At 38.4% G+C, this 17,370-nt stretch overlaps 1 protein-coding gene across 1 annotated transcript in view; it reads right to left on the bottom strand.

Moving 5' to 3' along the window:
• LOC150075445 (uncharacterized) overlaps positions 1–17,370 on the bottom strand; it is a 244,358-nt gene that overhangs the window by 66,052 nt on the left and 160,936 nt on the right. The gene's annotated exons all lie outside the window — the stretch shown is intronic.

The following is a 17,370-nucleotide window of genomic DNA, read 5'->3' as shown; positions in this document are numbered from 1 at the left end:
GCTTCGAACAGGCAATTGAAAAAGTGGTGACACGTTCAACAGAATTACCTCAACAGTTCAACAAATTGATCACCTCAACAAATGCTAGACACCGATTTCCATGGTGTAAGGAGCGCGAATCCTGGACTGTATAGCAGCGGAAAACAGTCCTATGGACAGATGAGTCGAGGTTCGCAAGCTACCAGTCTGATGGCCGTTTCTGGGTGTGGCGAACGCCAGAGGAACAGTTCCTTCATGATTGTATCCTCCCAACAATGAAGTTTGGTGGAGGCAGTGTCATGGTATGAGGATCCTTTCATGGTCTGGCTTGGGCCCATTAATCGTTATCGACAAAACCATGAATGCTGTGCAATACCAGGACAGCCTGGACAATTATGCATTTTCCAACATTGTGGCAATAATTCGAGAAAGGCCCATACCTGTATCAGGCCTTCCTCGAATTATTCCAGATCGTAACAGAGTGGTTTGAGGACATGGGTGTGGTAAAGTTGGATTGGCCAGTCACGGTCTGAACCCTATCGAGCATCATTGGGATTTATTGGATCGCCGAGTACGTGCACGGATATTAATGGTAGGGTAGTTTACGTCTTTTAGTAAATCAAACTTAAGGGTAAGCTCCAGGAGTTGCAGGCTGGTTTTCGTTTTTTTTTCTTTTCCATGATGTCTGTTGTTGTTGTAATATGGTTTCAGGAGCATCAGAGACTAAGACTACATTGCTCCATGTATATTGTTTGTATATTGCGTCTATTATGTGGCTGATTTTCTGTTTGCTGGAAGAAAAACCCAAGTTTCCGGGAGGAAAAACCATGCTACACTCGCCTGAGAACAACTAACTGAGCCACACCGTGAAAAAAGTCCATAAAAATTCCTCCCGTCATCGACGGGATTCGAACTTTGGTCTTTTCCACCCGGGGTGGGGAGGACGGCGATTCTATCAACTGTGCTACCCACGAGGGAATGATATCTGTAATGCACTATTCGACAAAATTAACAGAACACGTAGAAAACGTAGTGTAACTCGTTCGGCTTGCAATAAAGTGGGACAAAATTTAGTATGGTGGTGTACCATAGAGTAAGGATGAAATGAGGGACAGCAGGTATAAGGAACACTTATAGGGATTGTATAAGAATTACCAAAAAGACACATTACAGGATGCTGGAAATTATGGTCACATGACATCAGTATGGCGTATGCTCCCCTCCAACGACTAGACAGGCCTAAAAGTAGTGAACTATGCTCGATAAAAGGGTGTCTATAAGATTCTATGACAACAAATCCCATTGTTCCACCAACCCAGACCTTAGATTAAGATTCTATGGCAACAAATCCTATTGTTCCACCAACTCACCAAGTGATCGATGAGTTACTTATCGTCGTGCAATACAACGTCCAATAGCGTCCCACACATGTCCAATGGGATTTAAGTGTGGTTATTGGGATGACTTCAGGTTCAAGCTGTTCCTGGACAAGTGGCATTGTCGTGCATGAAAAGATTGTAGGTCAACCGCATCCCTTAAAGGTTGCACGTAGGGTTTGAGGATCTGTTATCCGTACCTCTGCTCAGTTACGGTACCCCTATCAAAAACGTGAAGAAGGTTGCGGCCGTTGACCATTGTTCCTCCCCACAATAAAACACCATATCAACCCAAGTGTCTCTTTTTCTGATGTTGGAAGGATGGCACCACATTCCTCATTGTCTCCACATGAAGTAAAATCTAGAATCTGTTTGTAGGCTAAAACGGGAGTCGTCAGAGAACAGAACTGTACCCCATTTGTCAGGATTCCAAGTCACATGTTCATGGTACCAGTTTCAACGAGCTCTGGTTTGGGGTTAATGGGATACAAACTACTGGCTTCCTTTTTAGAATCCACATGAATTGAATCTTCTTAATACAGTCCAGTTGGAAATGTTTTCACCTTGGCCGCAGCAACCTCAAGAGACAGTTCATGACAGGACATCATAGGGTTCTCTCTTGATGCTAGAGCCAAATAGCGGTGTGTTCTGGTTGACAAAGTTTCGGGCATCCTTGGCCAGCTCTTCTTGTAATGGTTCCTGTCTCCTGAAATTGCTTCCATAGTGCCAAGAGGACATTTCATGACACATTAAGCCAACGTCCTTGAAGTTGTCCAACGGCCTGCCATCTCAAAGAATCATCTAAACAACAATGACTTGCCATCCTGAGTATTGGAGATGCGGCTGTTTCACAATTTGCATAATTTGCAGCTTTGTGAGGTGGTAGATCGATTTTTATTGGATACTTGGAATTTGCATGCCAGGATGACCATTGTATCAAATATTCACCTTTGGGGACACTGTTCACAATAAAATATTCACGAAAAACATTTTGTTCTGTTAATTGTTTCGAGCAGCGTATATCAAGTCGTGTTTCATTTGCCATTTAAATTTCTTTTTTAACTCTGGAAGCCCACCATCATGGCAAGTTCTTTCTTCTAGTGATATCTGTGGCGCATTATCGACACTTTTATAGCTGCAACTAATTTGCATATAGCGTAACTTTCTTGGATAACTCTTCTAGGAGAAAACATAAGAAATTAGATTAGTTCTGCTAGCAGATAACAGACGGCGCTTCAATTCCCTTTCTGGGAAAACTAAGAGAGATTGTCTGGTGCATTAACTTAGTCTTAAACCTTTAACCGGCCAAGAGGTTGGTTATTAAAGATCCAAAAGCTCTTCAACTGATGGTTTATTGGGCTGAAAGATGATCCTCACACAAGAGACAGAATTGAAATCTGAGAGCTTACCTAAAATTTTAAGGAGCAGAATATTTCCTTAGCAAAGCCATTAAAACAGTTTCAGCGTATCTCTACCATCCCTGTAAATTGTTTAATATCTTGAATGCTTCAAAACAAGCTTTTGAAATGTCTTTAACAAGCTTATAGTTTGGACAATTTTACAGTAAGATACACACTCGCTCAAGAACATTCAGTCCAATCCGTTGTTAATATAACGATAAAGGAAACTTTAAGAGATCCTTAGATGTGTCTCGTAGTAGGTAAGTAGGTGTGTGGATGGAGAAGATAAACCCGAAACATCCAGGGTTTACTGCTTGGACGATAGTCGAATTTGCAGACTGCAAAATGGTTATCCTTCTCTTTACAAAGACCAAAACTTTCAAATCTTTTAACTGGTCACTTTTAACAACTCATAAAAATGGTTGGAAGTGGATTAATGTCCAAATTATGATTATTTCAAGTATGGCCGAGGCTGAAATCAGTCCATTTGGTAGATATGTGGGCAACGGTATTAAATTCAAGTGATTGCTTGAGGAGAATATCCTTAGGAGTTTATTAAAATCCATCAATGAGATGACTTTTGGCAATACAGTGTACACATTGGGGGAAAAAAGGAGACTGAATTAAAAGTTCATCTAACGCGAGTATCTTTCGGGAGAGGGCGCTAGAGGGTGCAGAAATTGTTGTTGTTGGTCAGTAAATTGCATGTTCTGTGGTCGCGTTGGTGGACAAAAAACTCGAGTTTCCGGGAGTAGAAACCGTGCCCTCGCCTGTGATCGACTCTCAGCCATGTTGTGAAAAAGACCCATAGAAGTTCCTGACGTCATCGACAGGACTCGAACTCAACTCTTTTCCACCAAGTGTGGGGAGGACAGTACCCTCATGGACAGCACAGTTGGTAGACTCGCCATCTTCCCCACACTGGGTGTAAAAGACTTGAGTTCGAGTCCTGTCGATGACGTGAGGAGCTTTTATGGACATCTATCACAACGTGGCTGAGTTAGTTGGTCTCAGATGAAGGTTGTGTTTTTTTTCTCCCGGAAACTCGGATTTATCGACCAGCAAACAAAAAAAATGACCTAAGAACACGCAATTTACAGACAATATACATGAGCAATATGGCCTTAGTCGCTGATGTTCCTAAAATCCTACAATGACAACAACAACAACAACAACAACAAACCACGAGAGCACCATAGAAGTGAATGAATGTATGAATCGTGTAGCAAATCTATTCAGTCCCTTAAGAACTATTTTGAAGGAGATGAATAAGAAAATATATTTTTATCCATATTTTGGCTTATTTGAATTCAGTTCCATTACTTTTTCCGCGCTCTGTACATAATGTTGTCAGACAACGTAAAACGTAATTCTTTCTTTTTATTATTATTATTTTTTTTCGTAATTTCTTTCTTTTTATTATTATTTATTTTGTAATTTCTTTCTTTATTTCAAGTAATTTTTATTTTATTTTATATTTATCCTTATAAAAGAATAAATTTAGAAAAATCCTGCAAAAGAAGAATAAAATAATTCATTATTATTAATTTAATAAATGCATTTACAAATAACTGAGACCTCTAGCGGTAAATTCTCGAAACTTCACCTTCAATATTTATTTATTATTATTATTTTTTAAATTCTCAGAACATTGACCGAAGAACAACTGCGCCACCTAGCGACAAACCCAAGAAACGTCTCCTATTGCCATTTTGGAGAAAAATGAAGAAAAATTATATCCTCGTATTAAAAAGAAAAAAATCGCAAAATGATTTGAGTAATCAGAACTATCTCATAACTGATTTGTTGAATAATTTCTTAGTCTTAGTTGAGATGGAAATTTCAAATCGTATTTTGCTGTACTTAAAGCAAACACGTCAATGCGACCTCCGAGTTCACAAGGGACGGCAATAAATCAGGCCGGCAGAATAGATCATTACTAGTGACAGCAGAACGTCTGCTGTGCCCCATTAAACAAGATAGCGAATGTAGAGCAAGGCAGTCAGATGTCATGGAGGTTGATCAATTAAATTTATTCCTAAAGTTCTGCTTAAAACCTCTCCTCAATAACACGCAGTAAGCTTTTGGAAACTCGCCTATTTCGAATCGGGAGACTTCGAGAATTTAATCGGAATGACAGAAAGCTAAAAATAATAGAAAAAAGCGAAGGAAAAAGTGGCGTTTCTATAACACTTTAAAAATAAAATCAACAACAGCCTCCCAGAGGCAAAATGAATAAATAATACTTAACTCAGAAAAAAAACACAGAAAAGGTATATTTATATATTTACAATTATTTTATCTAATAATAAAATAAATAATTACCTAAGGCAAGTCTGATCTGTCAGATGGCGCTAGAGAGCGCAACCTTGACAGTGGGGCCAGTACAAACCTTGTACTAATGTTGTAACAAGTGCATTCAGTCCCTTAATTACTGTTGTGATGGAGACGAATAAGAAGATATTTTTCTTATCCATATTTTGCCTTATTTGAATTCAGACATTACTTTTCCCGTGCAGAATGTTGTCAGACAACAAAAAACGCACAAAAAGTAGTTGTCAGACAACAAAAGCGCCCCAAATGTAATGGTGTCAGACAACGAAATCTCCCCAATTGTAATGTTGTCAGACAACGAATCGCCTCCAAATGTAATGTTGTCAGACAAACTACTCGGAATTAAAGACTAACTAATAAAACTGAACATTGTTTACTACTTCCAAGTGATTTAAAGACCCGAAATCAGGCAATGTCACAGAAACAGAATAACTTGCAACAATTCCTCTGCCTAGCCTGCCACGACGGGAAGGAACCAACCATTCGATGTCATGTATGCAAATTAAACTTTTGTGCCCACTCAGTTAAAACAGACAACGCACATATTTCTAAACTACGTCGGAGAAGGTTCGCATGTAACAAATGCCTTTGAGAAGACGCTGAAATATCTGCACTTCCTGCATCCTAGACTGAAACTAGCCCTATCGACCAAATGTTAACTGATCTCATTCAACGTTCAAGTACTGGTTTGCCTGAACTTATGACCATCGCATGCGACGAAACAGTGGTTAACGGAACACCACCTGATGGGATTGCCAACCACGATATATGTAGCGCTAATCAGTCCAATTCTCCATCGGAAACTAATGATCAAAATTGTGCCTCGGTAGTTAACGTGTCCTCCACCTCAAACCAGACGCTAGTCACAACAGGTACTTTTCAACGTGAAGATGAATTTCCAAGAATTAAAGCCGAAGCTACAGTGTCGACCCCTCCTCTACATCCAGACAGAGTAGACTTCTTGGTCCTCCTAATTCACCAGTTGAGGTCCCAAATTGAGGATCTGAAGGATGAAGTTTACTCGCTGAGGAACCAAAATAAACATATCACACATATGCTCTCCGACCTCTGCTCTTTGGTGAGCGAAAATGGAAAGCTGATATCTCAGTCACCAATAATACCTAAACGGACAAAAACTACTCAAATTGTCAAACCTCCTAGCCTTATAAAGCCTGGCTGCCACGCTCAAATTCACGCGACACAATTAGTAGATAGATCTCCAGACACTCCGACTGAGCACTTTAGCAGGGCCCAGTCATGCACTCAGCAGAAGGCCGGTGACCAACCACAGCTGCAATCTTATGAAGAAGTATCCCAACCAGAGAACCCACCAGAAAATAATAAACACTCCCTACAAGCACCAGAACTAAACAGTAATTCAATTAACGCCCATCAAGCTCTGGCCACGTCACATGCTGGTATGGTTACCAACAGCCCTTCTAGCGATACTTACGTCCCATCTGGAGATACACAAAATTCCCTCATTACCACCGACAACCCTGCCTCAAATTCCTCTGGATGCCTTCTTGATATCAATATTGATTGCCTTTCCCATTACGCTAATATTCGTAACCTTGCCCCGCCTAGTAACAGCCTCCAAATCTCGTCTGACACTGGCCGAGAAATATAACAACTCGGTAGTTTCCACCAAAGCCAAGATTTTTGCGTCCAGATTTGGACCTAAAACATCTCCCTATATTGAGAATGTTTAACGAGGAATATAACCTCTCAGTTCAGGTTAAACGGTTTAAAAGCGGGCAAACACGCTATGCCTCTTTCCTTATAATGCGTTCTCCCGCTGTCTATCAAAAGGTTATAGATCCAACCTCCTGGCCCCAAAGTATATACATCAGACCATTTTCTGAGAAAAAGAGCCCTCATCAACAACCTCAACTAATTCACCCTCCTCGATAGCAATCAACGCTGCAAGGGAACAAGCACGAATGCCCCACATTCCGGGCAATTTCTCAAAATGTGCGCAACATAATTCAAAATTATACCAGTGGTGACAAACAGCGGCATCATCAAATTGGTACCATCAGCCTTCAACCACCAATGAATAACATTTCGGGAATACTCATCCCAACGTGGGTCACGAATCGACAAACTCGAAAGCCTGCCTTGATTAAAAATACTAGAGACACCTGCCTTAAAAAGATCCACAAAACTTGCATAATCACAGTCTTATACCAGAATGTTATAAGCCTTCGCAACAAACTGGATACCATTGACAAATTCTGCTCGCTAGTGATATCGATATCTGTGTCACAGAAACCTGGCTTGATAAAGACCAGAATTTTTTACATCTTGTAAAATCTGGGTATAAATCAGCGTTTACTTCTAGAGTTGGCCAAAGAGGAGGCGGTGTTGCCATTTTCTTTAAGAGCTCACAGGCCTCACTTGTTCATCAAGTTTCTAGCCAAACACCAGCATATGAAGCTCTCACTCTTACTCTCGACTACCATAGCGTCCTTATAGATGTAATTGCCATATATATACTCCCAGCATCTTCATATGACGCCATCCATGAAATATCACACTGGATCATTAACCAGCTTCATCCTTCAGCCTTGCACTTTGTCTGTGGAGACTTTAATATTCCCCCCCAACTAGCAAACCTTCAGCAAATGCTCCTGTCAAACCTATCGTGTACAGGGTTACAAATGATCAATGACTTCCCGACCAGAGGTAACAATCAACTAGATCTCATCCACAAGCCAATTATTGTTCTTTTACAGATACCTACTCCAAACTTCAATGTTGTGAATTCAACCAACACCAGAGTAATAGTTAGTCCCAGATTTTTGAGCATTGCTAAATGTGTTGAGGCTGCCTCTGCCATCCCGTGGTCAGTCCTAGAAAACTGTGATCTTGAAATTGCAGTAAATCTGCTTACTAATTGGCTTAAGACGATTGCGATATTTGCAGCATCAAAGAGAATTTTTATTATGCCTTGGTCCAGAGCATCAAAGAGAATTTTTATTATGCCTTGGTCCAGAGCTTGGTCCATCTTAATATGAGCTTCAGATTAAAGCAGCAACTGCACAAAATATGGAAGCAGTCGCAAAGTGTTCAAGACAGGATAGCCTACTCTGGAGCCCGTGCAACATTCAACAAGCTGAAATCTCAAGCAATTAAGAATTATATGGACACCATCCTTCATAGAGGAAAAACCCCCTACTTTGAACAGCCTTCTGATTTTCCCCTAAAACTTGAACCTGATCAGTGGCTAGACTTTATATCTAGATTTGCCTCGAACTTGGAACAATGTGCTGATCTTGAGACACCAACAACTGAAATCCCGCGTGACACGCTTTCTGCAGTATCAATTTCCAGGGAACAGCTTATTGCTGCCATAAATTCTACACCGGCTTCTGCTAAGGCAGGTGCAGATGAAATACCCCAATTCATTATTAAATGTCTTAGCCCATACATTTTAGGTCCCCTTCAAACTATTTTTAATGCTATTTTGTCAAGTAATTTCTTTCCCCAGCAGTGGAACATCTACCTTGTGAAGCCTATACCAAAAATTCAATCTCCTACTCTTCTTAAGCATTACCGGCCAATCTCCAACGCCTCAAGTCTTCTAAAACTCCTAGAGAAGATACTTCTCCCCATTCTAACTAAACAACTTCTTCCACATCAGCCTCATCAAATCCACTACTCTCTTCCTCATAGATCCACTGTGACTAATCTCCTAGTCACCACCAACTCTATCCTCATCTTTAAATTGTACTTCCCTGTCCCTGATCCTTGAAGCTCGCCTTAATGACGCAATCCAGCAATTTTGAAGATGGCTTACCAACCGACCTTGCAGTTTTCCACCTGTATATTCTTTGTACATTGTGATGTTTATAATTGTATTATACTTTTGAGTGTTGAGCTGTATTTACTTTTATTCGTTCACATATATCAGTATATGAGGGCCCTCTTAAATTTTTGCCATGAGAAGTTTCTAAGATTCTCATCTTGAAGAATGTTCCCTTAACTTAATACATTTTCATCCATTTAATAGAATTTCCTGCCTAAGGAAATCCTATTTTACAATTCTACCTGCATCACTGACATAACCAAGGAATAACCATGGTACTCTTGCCTGGACTGACTAACTCAGTCACGTTGTAGAAAAAGCCCATAAAATTCCTCGCGTCATCGATGAGATTCCAACTCAGGAAAGAATCATTTCTTTGCACAGTGTACTGTTGGTACGAATACAGCGTGTTGCCCACTTTCGTCACGAGTTGTATCAGTATTGTGCTACTTCAAACAGTACTTCCTTGTTGAGATAAAGAAGCGCTGTTAATCTAAATAGTAAGCTAAAATGCCTTCCCCATCAATAACAAAATCTTTAATCAATTTATCTCGTTGTAATGTAGAATCTTGATTTTATTGTAATATTGAATCGCAAATGGGTGCTGTGATTTCGAGGGATTTTCTATAAACTTAAGAAAATACCAAAAAGAAAAAAGAAAAAATTTCAGAAATGAGGACATCGAGCTAGAGTGACAGGAATATGAATTTTTTATCCGTTTTGGTACTCCACCCATTTTACGGTGACATCTTTGGCGATATCCCGATAAGTGATGTCTTTTGAAAAATTTTGTACCGCTCCCAAAATAGGTGGAGTTTTATCAAGTGTGTAATAATGTCATCCGGTTGATTTGTTTGTCGAGATCAAGAGGAAGATTACTTTCAGCTCGTCCACCCAATAAAAATCTGTACATAAAACACGTAGTAAGATTAAAAGTAAGATTTTCAAGCATAAGAAAATAAAAGATTGAGGATTTGTACCAGTAAAAGATCGGGAAATGTACAAATAAAATATCAAAAGCATGAAGAAATGTACAAATAAAAGATTGGGAAGCATTTTACAAGAAATGTACAAAAAAAAACAAATTTCTTCATCCAAAAGCTTGAAGAAATGTACAAATAGAGGATTGGAAAGCATGAAGAAGAAATGTACATATTAAGGATTTGAAAGCATGAAATTGAAATGTACAAATAAAGGATTGGAAAGCATGAAGAAGAAATGTACAAATAAAGGTTTAGAAAGCATGAAACAGAAATGTACAATTAAACAATCGATATCATAAAGAAAAAATATACAAATAAATGATTAGGAAGCATGAAACAGAAATGTACAAATTAAGGATTGGAAAGCATGAAGAAGAAATGTACAAATAAAAATTAGAAATCATGAAGAAGAAATGTACAAATAAAATATTGCAAAGATTGAAACAAATATGTACAATTAAAGGATTAGAAAGCATGAAGAAGAAATGTACAAATAAAGGAGTGGAAAGCATGAAGAAGAAATGTACAAATAAAGGATTAGAAAGCATGAAGAAGAAATGTACAAATACAGGATTGAAAGGAAGAAGAAAGGTACAAATGAAGATTGGGATATATACAAATAAATTCGGGAAGCATGAAGAATAAATGTACAAATAAAAGATTGAGAAGTATGAGACAGAATTGTACAAATAAAAATTGGAAATCATGAAGAAAAAATGACAAATAAATGATTGGGGAGCATGAAATAGAATTGTACAAATAAAAGATTGGGAAGCACGAAACAGAATTGTACAAATGAAAAATTGGGAATCATGAAGAAAAATGTACAAATAAATGATTGGGAAGAATGATACAGCTCTGTACAAATTAAGGATTGGAAAGCATGAAGAAGAAATGTACAAATAAAGATTGGGAAATATACAATAAAAATCGGGAAGCATGAAGAAGAAATATATAAATTGGAAAGCATTTACAAGAAATGTACAAAAATAGTTTAATTCGTTGATAATGTTACAATGCTTTAAAAAAAAAACACACGGAAATGACGCGCTGGTGACGTATCCACTACGAAATACTGGCCTAATGGTGATTGACTGTTATTGTATAATAACCACATGTTGCTGAATCATTTAATTTGTACAGAATAATTGAATAATTTCTATTTTCCCATTGTAATCTTGTAATGTATTGTAATATTTTCTATTGTCGGTTGTAAATAAATAGCGTAAACATTCTTTCTCTCTAGGAAAGACAAAGTATCGGGAGTTCTCATAAAATATTAGTTTCGTTGCCATGTTATTTCTTATTGATGTTTTATATATAGACCCAAGAAGCAACTCGCAGTACATCGAACCAAAAGGGTTTCCGGGTGCGATGCTGTTTAGTTTCGTGCGAACAACAGGTACGTGGTGGTGCAAAAGGCGTTATTGCGCTCAGCAGGGACGGCTCACCGGTGATGGCATATATCAATCACCTTATTATTCAATCATGGCATCCCGCTGCTCGTGACATCTAGTGTACTGGATAGAAGCTAACTGGAAAATTTATTAACTTTCTTTCAACTATACAAAGGGGTTTTCGAAGTCATTCTCTTATAAATTTTCCTCGAAACGTAAATAGTGTCTTTCTGTTCAGACAACAGCATAAATCGATAAAATATTGACCGGACAGTTCGAATTAAAATTAAGGTTTGCTTACGTGATTTGTTTTGTGTACAACGAATGTATTAATAATGATATTATGACTACTAATTTACATTATTTATATGGAAATCAGTTCAAGGATGGACTTCGCATAATTGGCATTAGAACAAAATATTAGGAAGTTCCTCGATCCTGTCTAGCATTGAGATTGGAAGGAATCTATGACCAAGTTCTTATGCGATCTCGATTAGTTGATTAAGCTGGTTTGGATTTGGGATGTGGATGAGGCATCCTCACTGGCAAATATCCATGAATAATGGGCGGATTGATTGTTGAGGGCATCTATCCAGCAATCCATGGTCTCAATTATCATTTGAAGTGATGATGGCTAAGGCCTGGAGTTCTGTATTGTAGACTATTTCAGGTTGCACTATGGCAAACAGGGAGGGTTTGGAGTCTTAAGATTACATTTGTGCAATAAAGGTCACATTTGCTTTCCAAAGAATTCTTGTGAAGTTGGTACGCAAGTGGCAACGTGTTGGTGGAAGTGGATATTGTCGAAAATTATATTAAGATAATTGTGGTGGGTAGAGTGAGGATGTCGAGTTCAAAGTTTCTATTCCAGTACCACTTCCCAAGTATCAGAGATGATACTTGGGAAGTGGTACTGGAATAGAAACATTGCGGTTGACACCTAGAGAACCAGGGGTGACTGCAACCAGGGGTGACTGCAACATGTAGGGTATTTGCTTCATTAGCGATCGAAGGTGTATAAGGCGAATTGGTTTCACTGAGGGTTGAATTTTCATAAGATTGTTTCGGTGGTAATTTGCTCCAAAAGAAAAGCTACGTTTGCCAACCGTGGGATAAACTTTGCATTTCCCAATTTACTGGTATTGCTCATGCGCATGAGTAACGCTCATTAGCATTTTATTTTGACTGGAAAACACCAACCTGAAGTAATTTTTAAGTTAATTTAGGAGGTTTGGATCTCCTTCTGCACAACGATCCATATCTGGTTCACTAATCAGCTTGACGTGCTAATCGTTTACGTCCATATACGTCACACCATACAAATTTTCAGTTAAATTTGTCTATTCTTTCTTGGTGGGAAGCTAAAAACATACTAACCCTGTTTTTTTGAAATATGAATTCATCTGGAATGTTCTTTGCTTTTGTATTGTCATGGTTTGAAATAACGAAATAAAAATTTTCGCTCCTGCCTCTTCGGGCTTCCAATTGCTTTAGTGAAGAGCCACTTAGGAAACTATTCTGGTATCTAAATTGCTTCCAAGCGTTACAAGAGAAAAAAAAACTGTGCAGTGTTTATCTGAAAGAGCTACCAAGACAAATAGCCCACGATAAAGATCTGCACTGAAATGCATCCAAGGAAGCTACATATTTAATGCCATTTGGACTTAAACACTTCTCAGCACTAAGACCCGTCCCTTCTGGCAAATCTATGGAGGTGATGCCTCAGATGTAACCTCGCGTGTCGCCTTAATTTCATTTTAGTTAATTTGTAGATAAATTCATTCAGCCACACTCGTTTCATCTTCTTACAGTTAAAGTTGATTTAGGAGGAGCCAAGAATGCTAATTCTGAATTAAGAAAGCGTAAAGAATTGCCTTAAAACAGGAAGATTTTAGAAAACATTTAAACTGAGTTATAGTTAGCTTGAAACAATATTTTATTACTGGAAACGTTAAGAGGTTTGACCGGAAAATTCCTTCCTCTTGGAAGGAAACAGTAAAGAATTGGAAGCATTCGTTCTTAATAAAAATAGAGAACGTTGTCAGTTGAGTTCTTATGAGAGGGAGCTGTTACATGACGCTGTTACCGAGGGAGCTGTTAATTGATGCTGTTACAGAAGGAACTGTTAAAATATAAAAACGATATTATCTCATCTACAAATATATAGGCGTGAAAAGTATTTGTGGATGTTATGATTTCTATTTGTGCGAAACTCTTCCATCTTTGTTCTCATAGGAACATGAAAATCTTTAAAAAATATTTTACTCGTTTAAGTGAGGTTCAGGTGATCGTTTACACTGAGAGACCACTTTATTAGGTACACCTACTTAATAGCATGTAAGGCTCACTTTAGTCATCAGAACAGCCTGGATTCTTCTTGGCATATCAACGACGTCATTGACTTAGTTTTTTACCATATCTGTTGTAAATTGGATGATAACGGATCTCTGTTCCGTTCTCTTCATCCTACAGATGGGTTGCTAGATCGAATTTACCCTCGTGTCCCTGTATGACGCATTATCCTGTTGGAAGAACCCATTCGTAGATTGATATACTGCAGCCATGAAGAGATGTCCCTGGTTAGAAACAGTTTCCAGATAACCCATGACATCCCGATGTTGCTTCACTGGTCAAAGGGTCCCAATGTTCACTAGCAAAACATTCTCCACTACCACCAACCTGCAGTGTTGACAACTGTAGGATGGATTCATGGACTCATGCTGTTTTCGCGATAATCTGGTCCTCCGTTCGGCATGAAACAGTAGGTACCAGGATTCATAAGACCAGACACCTTTTTTCCAATCTTCTACTGTTTGTTTTCGTGAGCCCACTATATGCGGCTACTGAAGGAGCTGTTACCCAAGGAGCTTTGTTTTTGCTTTTGTTTTATGGAAGCCCCAAGCATGAGAGGTACTGGAACCTATGGTACTTAGTACCGTGCATGGGTTGAAGGTTGAGAAGATGAAGGAAGACACTTACTGACATTACCCTTGAATTTCTGTAGATTATATCAGGGTAAGAAATATGAGCGTCATCGAAGATAAGCACGGGAAGAGAAAAGTCCTTTTTCAGAGATATAAGGGAAGACTGAGTTTTAGAAGGATTGAAATCAACTACGTTATCATTGCCCCACTGGAGAATTACTTGGAGATCAGCATTTAAGGTCAAGGTTCTTCAAGCTGTAAAATGGAATGCAATGTGCTATCATCAGCAAAACTATGGATAGGGTTTTTGGTTAATGGAAGAAGATCATTAATATACAAGAGGAAAAGAGTGGGAGAAAGAACTGAACCTTGGAGAACACCGTCATTAGTGGAGAAGACAGAAGACAGAGAGCCATCTACTATTACTCGCAGTGAGCGGTCAGATAGGAAACAGGATACTCAATTACAAAAAAAAAACGTTGAAAAACTATAAGATGGAAGCTTATTTAGAAGACTCTTATGCCAAACACAATCAAAGACCTTTGAAATGCTAAGAGCAACTGCTTGAGTTTCCCCAAACGTTTCCCTTCACTTTGTCCGCAGATGAGTAACATAAGACAGAATATCACTAGTGGATGGACACTGATGGAATTCATATTGATCAGATGAAAGGTTTCTAGATAGTTTAAGAGTTGGCGGTTAATGGATTTCTCCATTACTTTAGAAAGAGTACAAGTAAGTGCAATTTGGACGATAATTGGATGGGAGAGACTTGTCACCCTTTTTTAGGAACCGGCTGGATATGAGCAAATTTCCAAGCAGAAGGGAAAACACCTTTTGAATAAGAAAGTGAAAAAAGGCGACACAGAACAGGAGTAAATTGAGCAGCACAGATTTTGAGAACAAGTGGAGAAATACCATTAAGACTTGACACTTTCTTAGCATCAAGATTGTTCAAATTCCTTCTGATATCCTTTTAACGGAACACCACAGGAGGCATTGAATGGAGTGTTCTGGGAATGGTACGAGTTGGTTTACCATGATCATCAATACACGAATTAGAAGAAAAGTAGGATGCTAGCAGGTCAGCGTTTTGTTTGGCTGAAGTGACAACCGATAGAAGTGGGAACAAAGATGGGCAAAAGTTGTGGCAAATAGCTTTGGCAAGAGATCAGAATTGAGTATAAAACGGAAGCCAGCTGGAATTATGAACATTAAAATCACCAAGGAAAATTACCTGGCGGTTAGGAAAGTTTGACTGAAGAAAGTCAAGTTTCAACGAGAGGAAGTGAAAGAGTTCCAAGTGATTAGTGGAGATGTTTGAACGATAGAGCAACAGATGAATTTGACAGAATGTGGTAGAGAGATTTAAGTCCGAGAAGATCGAAAAGAGAAGATTCCAGATTACGAAGTCTTTGAAGCAAAAGGAGAATAATTCAGACAAATGAAATGGGTGGTTACCTCCAGTATACCGGGTGATGTATTTCAGGACTTGCAAATGGGGGTTATACTCAGGGTTACTAAGAGTCCCATTATCGTGAAGGTGCAAGCAGAGGAGCTGTTAGATGATGCTGTTGTCGAAGGAGCTGTTACATGAGCCATAACTACCAGAGTAGATTTGTTACATGCTGCTGTTCCTAAAGAGCGCTCCATTTCACGAAAAGGGTTGGTGTACCTAATAAAGTGACCACTCAGTTTATATTTATGAGTGAGCATATGTAAAAATTCCTAACTTGCATAAAAGAAAATGAGAAACTTTACTGTTAAAAAGGAAAAACGCTAACCATTCATGGAAGAACATATCGTTTTAATGTATGGTGTTTTATATCGTTATTTAAAATTATTTCGAACGCATTGGAAAATAACCCATTGAAGATGGAAAGGAATTCCATTTAAAATAAGCATGTTTTGAATTAAGTTTAATATGTCCAATATACACTCAAGTATTTTGCCATTTACCAAATGTCTTCGAACATTTTTAAGTGATTTTTCTTTTAAAAGTAAGCTACTTAATTTTGATCTCCAACTCTGCATCAGTCAAAACATTATGTTTAAAATGGACATTAATCACTTAAGAAAAAAAAAGGAACTAAAATAAATCTCAACTCCAGTTCACCGAAAGTGTTTGAAGTGCTTTCAGTTGGATACCAGCCCTCGCTTGTGACGTCATAAATCGGTGGATGCGAGCATTTATTATAAGAAGGCTCTGCCTATTTTTCCTTCTTTATAAAACGTTTCTCTTTGATTACCCTTATTGAGAAGTTTAAGGAAATATATAATTCCCATGGAACTTGGACGTAAGCCATGAAAAATCGGCTCAAAGTTCAAATTGATGTGTCCATAATTTGAAGACACGAACCCAATAGACGAAATCACCATTCACTGATAATATTTTGAAAATTAAAATCTTAATTCTAAATGTGTACAACAGATGGCGCTATATGCTTACCTAACTGAATATAAACAATAAAAAGTAATCTAAATTGGTGAGGAGCTCGTAGGGGCGTTGTTTTTCACTGAGAATTAAACTTTCCCCAACAAAATGTATACAAAAGCAATGAAGAAGAGTGTCAATAAGGTTTTTTTATGGGTTTTCTGCACCGTGGCTGAGTTAGTTGCTGTCGAGTGAGGATTGTTGCACCAAGAGAGGAGAAAAATTCGATCTTTTTCTTCCAAACTCCGACTTTCCAAAGAAATCAGAATCAAATGGCCTAAAAAGCTTATTAAATCCACCGAAAAAAGGGAATGGGGTTGTAAGGCAGATAATCATTTCTTTGACTTCTCTAAAAGAAACTTGAGAGAAGTAACTTCATCCACATGCTTAAGAGAACACACTCCCAAAGTTTTATGAGAAGATCTTTCTAAACCATACCCTGTATTACCACACCACCAGCCAAAGTTGAAAGTGTCAAGTTCCACATAAGATTATGCACCAATAATCTGGAGAACTTCCAAGTCCTAATGCAAATAACTTAGCAAAAGCAACTGGCTAGGGGTTTATCTCAAGGAACTCAGACTACACTGAGTTCCTAAAAACTTTGCACTAACAAAGTTTAGACCCCACAAGGAGTTGCAGGGTATTCTGTAGTAGTAATACCAACGCATTGCACAATGTCGGTGGTACAGCGTTGGTGCTGACGTGCCCATGAAAGGTGCATTTGTTGCG

This window comes from Mastigoproctus giganteus, chromosome 14, assembly GCF_048544385.1.
Source record: "Mastigoproctus giganteus isolate SK-2022 chromosome 14, ASM4854438v1, whole genome shotgun sequence".
Taxonomy (NCBI): Eukaryota; Metazoa; Arthropoda; class Arachnida; order Uropygi; family Thelyphonidae; genus Mastigoproctus; species Mastigoproctus giganteus.
This window is presented reverse-complemented; position numbering and strand designations above follow the sequence as displayed.